This window comes from Dromaius novaehollandiae, chromosome 3 (genome assembly GCF_036370855.1).
Source record: "Dromaius novaehollandiae isolate bDroNov1 chromosome 3, bDroNov1.hap1, whole genome shotgun sequence".
Taxonomy (NCBI): Eukaryota; Metazoa; Chordata; class Aves; order Casuariiformes; family Dromaiidae; genus Dromaius; species Dromaius novaehollandiae.
This window is the reverse complement of record NC_088100.1, coordinates 64,768,612-64,775,749: the sequence shown is the minus strand read 5'-3', so window position 1 is coordinate 64,775,749 and position 7,138 is coordinate 64,768,612.

The window sequence follows — 7,138 nt, the reverse complement described above, 5'->3', positions numbered from 1 at the left end:
GGCCAATAAAAGCCGGTGATGGATGGGCTAATCCCCACTGGAAATATACCATGTAATCTCGCGGAGACAATGCATTATGGATCGCATTGTGATTATTGGTTGTTAATATCTTCCCCCTCCTCCTTCTCCTCCCCCACCCCGGGAACCTTCCCCTTCCCCCTGCTCTCGGCCGCCGCCAAAAGCTGCGTGGCTGCCGCGTCGCTGGGGGCATGAGCCTCGCGTACAGATGGGCACGTCGGGCCACCGCAATCTGCCGCGCGCGAGGAAGGCCATGAAAAGGGGGCTTGCAGCTCGGCAGCTTGTCAGCAGGGGACAGACCTGGGGGCCATATGCCTCTCTTCTTAGCCCTGCTGTCGCCAAGTCTGCCACCGCCTCCTTCTGTCAGGGGACACTTTAATGCCCAACATGTTTTGAACAGTTTTGTTTACCTAGCAACAGCTTTCCTGGGAGGGGGGGCTTAATTAGACACCTTTCGACGGTGCGGGGGTGGGATTTTTGTGCGTGTGTGCCGGCGCGCGTGCGCGTGCGACAGGCATTCATTGGGATGTGCGGCTGTGCAGATGCCCTTTCCCCCTCCGCTGTGGGACACTGCATGCAGCTGCGGGCACTAACCGAGAGCGACTTCTCTCCAGAAGCTGCAGTCCCTTTTCCTCATCACCCCCCAGCAGCTACAAAGGGCAGATTACTTTTACTCCACGTGCCAGTAACTAGTCATCGCTCTCCTAGCTGCTTGTAATGATTATGTCTGCTGCAGTGATTGCAGTAGTGTTAGTATATGCTGTTTGCACATATGTGTTTTATGTGTCAAATTTGCATGATTTTCAAGTATGGCATGAGAGCTGGGAGAGAGGCTGACTCTGGAGAAGTAAGGTGTGTGCCTTCAAAATGTGGTAGCAAGACAAACTGGGAATTTTAACTCTACCTTTAAAAGCATATTGTAAAATTAAAAGAAAACAGTCCCTGAGTGTTCTTTACAGTACCAAAATAGTTTAAAACTTGAATTTATTCACTTACAGTTTGTTCACTATCATAGAGAGTAAAATAAAGCTTTTTTAACATTTTTTTCTGTTCTTTTATAACTTTGATTAGAGATAATCTTTGATTAGAAGAGATAGATGACTGGGCAAAATGGAATTCTATTATTTGTTTACAGAATTTAAATAAGCAGAAATTCCATCAGCATATATTGTAGCCAAAGTAAGTACAAATCAATTACACAAAAGTATTCTGACCTGGCTGCCCTTCCTGTGGAGAAACCCTAGGCAGAGGAGTTCCAGGAAGCAAAAATAGTGTGGGGATTCCCTACCAGTGTTCCTTCAACTGCCAAGCCTTTGGCAGGGTTGGGGGGAGCAGGTTTGCTAGGGCCTTTACTCCTCTTCCCCCCCCCCCCCAAATAACATAGGAGTCTACCACTAAAGGCACTATACCCCTAGAGACTACAGCAGAACAATTTGTGTGGAAGAAACTGTTTCTGCACTAGGTCTGATTTCCCATAAACTTTCCTGAAGTCCATTTTTCCAACAGCAAGGTATCACTGAGCTTCCTCACACAGAGGAGAAGATTCCCATCACACCTGATGTAAGGCCAAGAGGGGCACTGAGCAGACCTTATGCTATGGCTTTGTTTCTTTATACTCTCATACCTTAGGATATTTATCATATCACTTAATGCTAAGCTTCCCCAGTGTTTCCACTGCCCTGTCCCTGCTTAATGGAAAAGAACATTGAGGAGGACAGCTGAGATAGCTGGATGAATAGATATATGGATAGATGGATGGAGAGACGGATGGCTGGATAGCTATCTATCTGTCTATCTATCTTAGATATCTATCCTATGATGGATGGATGGATGGATGGATGGAGAGATAGAGCGACAGATATTGTTAGGAACTATTTATGGACATGGACTTTTAAACATCAGACAAGTCCTTTGCTAAAATTGAAACAATAGTCAAGGAGAGCTCTCCTGCTTCAAACCTTAGACCCCTCAAATAAAACTAAAACATATCTTTTGAACCCAGCATGGAAGGCTAATTCCAGTCTTGAGAAACAAAACTTAGTGTCATGCAGTGAGTTTATTACAGGGTGTGCCAACATAAAAATTCCACATAGTTGTTAGTGGCTTAAGAATAACAGCTTGGCTGGTATAAATGCTAAACTCTTGAAACTTTGGGCTTTTTCTGGAGTTGTTTTAATTATCTTTCCCCATGAGGTGACAAATATATTGCCTCAAAGCATCCATTTCTTTCTACAGTATGATGGAAATGATCAAAGCACTCCTAGCAGTGAAGTCTGTTTGACTGTGAAGAAGTCATATGAAAGAAGTGATAAAAGCCTTGTAATCTTTATGTTTTAAATATGGCAGGACATACAGAAATGCCCTCAACAGGACAGGTGAGAGGCTGAGATAGGAAAAGGATGAGTAAGCCATCTTAGTAGTCATTTCCACCCTGACCCTTTCTTTCCTATGAGGAAGAGCCTTCTTCCTAGATGCTCTGCAGGTCTGATGGTGATCAGGCAAAGGACTCTTAAGCAGTTGAGTCACTTTGTCCTCATCCTTGGGAGCTCTTGGTCATACTGCCTCCTTCCGGCTGCTCACCTGAACAACTTTCGACTTTGCAAATGCCTGAACTCATCGGACTTGTAACCGAGGGGTCTTCAGCTGGGTCAGGAACATGCTCCCACATCCTTTTCACGTGCTGCACCTCAGGGAGGAGTTCCTGGTGACTGACCCTCAGGCACTAGGCAACACTCTGTGCTGGATATCAACCAAGTATTACTATGATGGCACGTGCAAAGTCGTGAAGCCTGGGAGCAATTAGCTCTGTCTAACTTCTGCTCCCAAATGGAGTTGGAAGAACATGGTGATGTTCAGTATTCAGTATGGGCTAAATACTTAGTGGCACCCAGGCTGTGGCACTGACAGGAAAGCCTTCTCCTGCCTTCCACCCTTGTGTTGGTACAAGCATTTGCTTGCTGGCAAACAGCAAATTGTAGACATCTGTGTTGCTGAACTGTGTTGTCAGTTCTCCATTGATTATAGAGCTAAGGATCAGAGAAGACAGTTGGTACTCTGTTACAGTGATGGCAGTGTATTACAGTACTCACCAGTGAATACCAGGACAGTGCTGTCTTAGAGATGTCTTTGAAGACTGCAGCAAAAGGCAGCTACAACTTTAATATCTCTTGTTGCAAAATGTCTTCTTGTGCTGTCCAGCTTCTGCCCTCCCTCAGCTACTTGGTAACATATATTCTACATTAGAACTTGAATACCTAGAGCAGAGAAATGATGAATCATCATGTCTAAATTTTCAAGGGAAAATCATCTTTTATCTGGGTCTAAATGGAAGTGGAGTGGTATAATGTGTGGATCATTTGAAGAGGAATGGATGTATTCAGGAATTTAATTCAAGGTTTTTCACGAAGTGTCAAGAAAAGACTGGTCTGGGGGTGAAAAAGGTTACCTACAAGATGAAGGAGGCATCCTGAGTTAAAAAAAAAAAGAAAAAGAAAAACTCAAACCACAGAGGATCAGATTTCCTGAAGGTTTTGCTAGAGTTAAAAGTTTCCAAAACTGCTTGTGGAATTTTGTTTTCAAAGTTGCAGTGACTCAGTCATGGAAATTTTCTTGGATTGTCCCATGAGATTGCCTCTTTTCCTTACTTTAAACTACCTTGAGAGACAAATAGAAATTCAAGGAGATGATTTCCAAGTAGTACTTTGGAAATAGTACTTTGGAAATCACTACCATAGCAGTCACTAGCCAAAGGTCAGAAGATGATGTGTAGCATTATAAAAAGGAGAGATGGTTTGTTTTAGTAATCGTCTTTATTTTATACACACACATATATATATAATGTGTGTGTGTGTGTGTGTGTGTTACTACCTTTTCTATGATGATACAGTACACTTGCATCTTCAGTTAGCATTGCTTTGTATTTTTCCTTCTTGCACTTTGAGAAACACATAAACATCATAACACCACAGTTTCACTTATTTTTCTCAGCTGTGCATGAAGCCACTCTTCTCTCCTTGTTCAGCAAAGATTGGGAACTCAGGAGACTTATGTTCCATGATGGTGATTGCAAAGAGATTATTGTTTCCGTGGCTTTGAATGACAGAAATGTACACAGGAGAAATGGGCTGGACAAATCAGACCTGAGACAATTTCAGTGCCTCAAGCCAAATGAAGTGTTTTCTGTTTGAACTGTGAGCAATATAATTTTAGGCATTATCACAAAATGATGTCAGTTCTGACTTAAAATACCATCTGTCATTCCAGTGCTTGAACTTTTATGACAGTGCCTCGTGGTCATACCAAAAGTGTGTTGTGCTTTTGTGATGGCAACGAATGCAGACCAGACTGTGATCATCACCAGTTCCTTCTATTTCTGAAGCAGCATGCCTTTTTGTGCTGACAAATGGTAAGTTCATCAAACAATTTCTAGTGGCAAAAGAAACTCAGCACATCCATTACTACCACAATCTTCTGCTTGAAATGAAGTGACTAGTTCTTACACCTGTCTGGGTCTAGCATCTAGTCATTCATGTCCTCCATGCCATTGCCAAATAGGCCACGCTTCATCATCCTTCACAAGATGCCCAAGCTGCTGCATCCTGCTGTATCAGTTTGTCACTCCTCCACAGCCTCCTAAAATGCTTTTTTGGTGGCTGTTTATCACTAGCTGTAAAACTTCTTCTATTGCTAGCACCTTAGCAGGTGGCTGTCCCCAGATCTGGGAGCTCTTTGTGTCAGATGAGCATTTGGCTTTTTGTGACAATCAAATCACTTTGCAATCTGTATACGCATCCACCTTTCTATATGGCTAAGGACCTGATAACCTACTCTCTCAGCTCCTGCAGTTGGGGAGTATACTAATCCCAATAGCTTCTTGAGGTTCCTTCCAGGCTCATCCTTTGTAACGTGATACAATACGTCACCTTTCATCCGGCTGACACAGGCAATGACGACCAGAGTAATCACCCTTATCCACTTCTTCACACGCAATGTTAGTCATAAATACCCTCCAATAGCTTTACAAGACAGACACTTTTTCTCCCAGTCATGTCCAGCTCAGCTCTTCCTCACTTTGCAAAGGCTTCTGTATGCAGGTATCGAATGCAATTCCTTCCTCCTCTCTGGGGAGGCTTTCATCCAGCCCCAGCTCCCATTTGGATCAGGAGCAGGATGCTGGAGCTACCATATGAACATCATTCCCTCCTCCCCAAAATATGTGAGCTCTGCTCATCTTCCTGGTTAGTGGAGGAAAAGAAAAGGAAAGGAGAGTGAATCCAGTCCTAACACATTAAGCAACAGCATAGTTAGCAAAGGAAAGCTCCAGAAGGAAGATGGCTATTTCAAAATAAGATTGAACATAAATCAGTGTGACTTCTTGGGTAAGTCCATTTTAACAAAGGGTTTAGAGTGTACTAGCCCATCAGCCCCAACTGCTATCCTGAGAATAACAAAGATCTAAAAGAATACCTAGGAAGGAAGACCAAAAAGTCCAGGCTTTCCAGATCATAGGGAATATAAAAAATGTGTGGTGTATTAAGAATTAGCAAATGGCAAATAAGAAGAAAGCTGTTTTAAGAATAGATTGGTAACTTCTCTTTTCATAATGCAGAGAAAGATGGCAAATTTAGCCTTAATCAAATGATACATTCTCTCAGAATGGTGTGGGAGATACATGACTTCAAGTGGATTTCACTTTTTCAGGAGATTCCTAAGACCAAGAGCCTGGCAGAATGATGATTACAAATAAGAACAATATCTCAGATTACAATAACAAAAATTGAAATAATTGTGAATTTCTAATTCAGAACATAAACTAACCTCTAAATTGTGGGGTGTGCAAAATAGCTGTCTAGTGAGTAGCTTATGCCTCTAAAAATCTCTGCAGGCTTATTAGCTCCTTTATCATATGCTGGCTGTTTTATAAGAGACAATAGTGGGTTACAGTATCCAATAATCTTATCTAGTTTGATAATTCCTGTATGTCTCTTGATCAAATTCAGATCTGGTCACCTTTCATAACTGTGTATCATGCTGCAAAAGAAATCAGAAACTTTAATATTCTGGTGGTTTGGGGCAGACTATTACAAGTATTTAATTCTGGTGATATAACTCTGAGACCCAAATATTACCCAATCTGTATGTGTTGGGGAAAAAAGGAAACAGTTTTGTGGTCATTTTTATTAGTGCGAAGATGGAGCTTTTAGGTATGACATCACATCAAGAACATCCTTTTACTTATATCAGGTTTTCTTTCACACTTTTTTTGACGGATGAAATAATTATGTTCACAAAGTTACTATAGGATTTTATTTACAGACAAGAAGGATGACTTCACTGCAGACCAATTTAAATAAACTTTGTTACCTTTTTAATCTTCCTTTTGATGTCTCTGGATTACTTCATTTGTCTACAGTCTTCCTTCCTCCACTGTGGAGGAAAATCAGTTTATCATTAGGATTATGGATGAGACAACTATCTGGGGAAAACTGATGAAAACATGTGAAGACAGACTTTCAGCTCAGGTAAATTCCTACAGTTCCCACTGGTACCATGTGTAAGCTGGGATGAAGAAGAAAAGGCTAAAATGGGATTTTTCTGTAAGAGGACACTAAGGCATGGTGGTGAGTTAGCCACAGGGAGAAATGAAGAGGAGGAAGCTGAAGTGGCTGTTAATATCCTGTAGGAAAGTGGAGGCAGCTGAGAAAGGTTAAACTGCAGCCCCCTCAGATTGCTTTGTGTCTGAATATTATTCAATGTTTTTAGATTTATGCACTCTAATTTCTCACACTCAGTTAATTCATCTTACGTTCCTGAATGTCCTGGTGTCCACCAGGCCTAGATGACGCATTTCTCTCTACCTTGGTCACAACAGGAGGACAGCAGCAGTAGCGCCAAGACAGAGAAGCAGAGCGGTGATGTATGGCAGGGAAGAAAGGTGAGCAAGAAAAAGACGGGGGTGTCCAGAAAGGTAGGCAGGAAGACAAATAGTTGCTGTGCAACTGGCGCAGGGGGCAGGTCGTCATCTGGACAGACAGCCTGTCCGTGACAGCCCACAGCCACAGGGGCAGGCAGCACAGGGCCAGTGGCTGGGGCCTGGCACAGGAACGAGGAGACCCCAAGG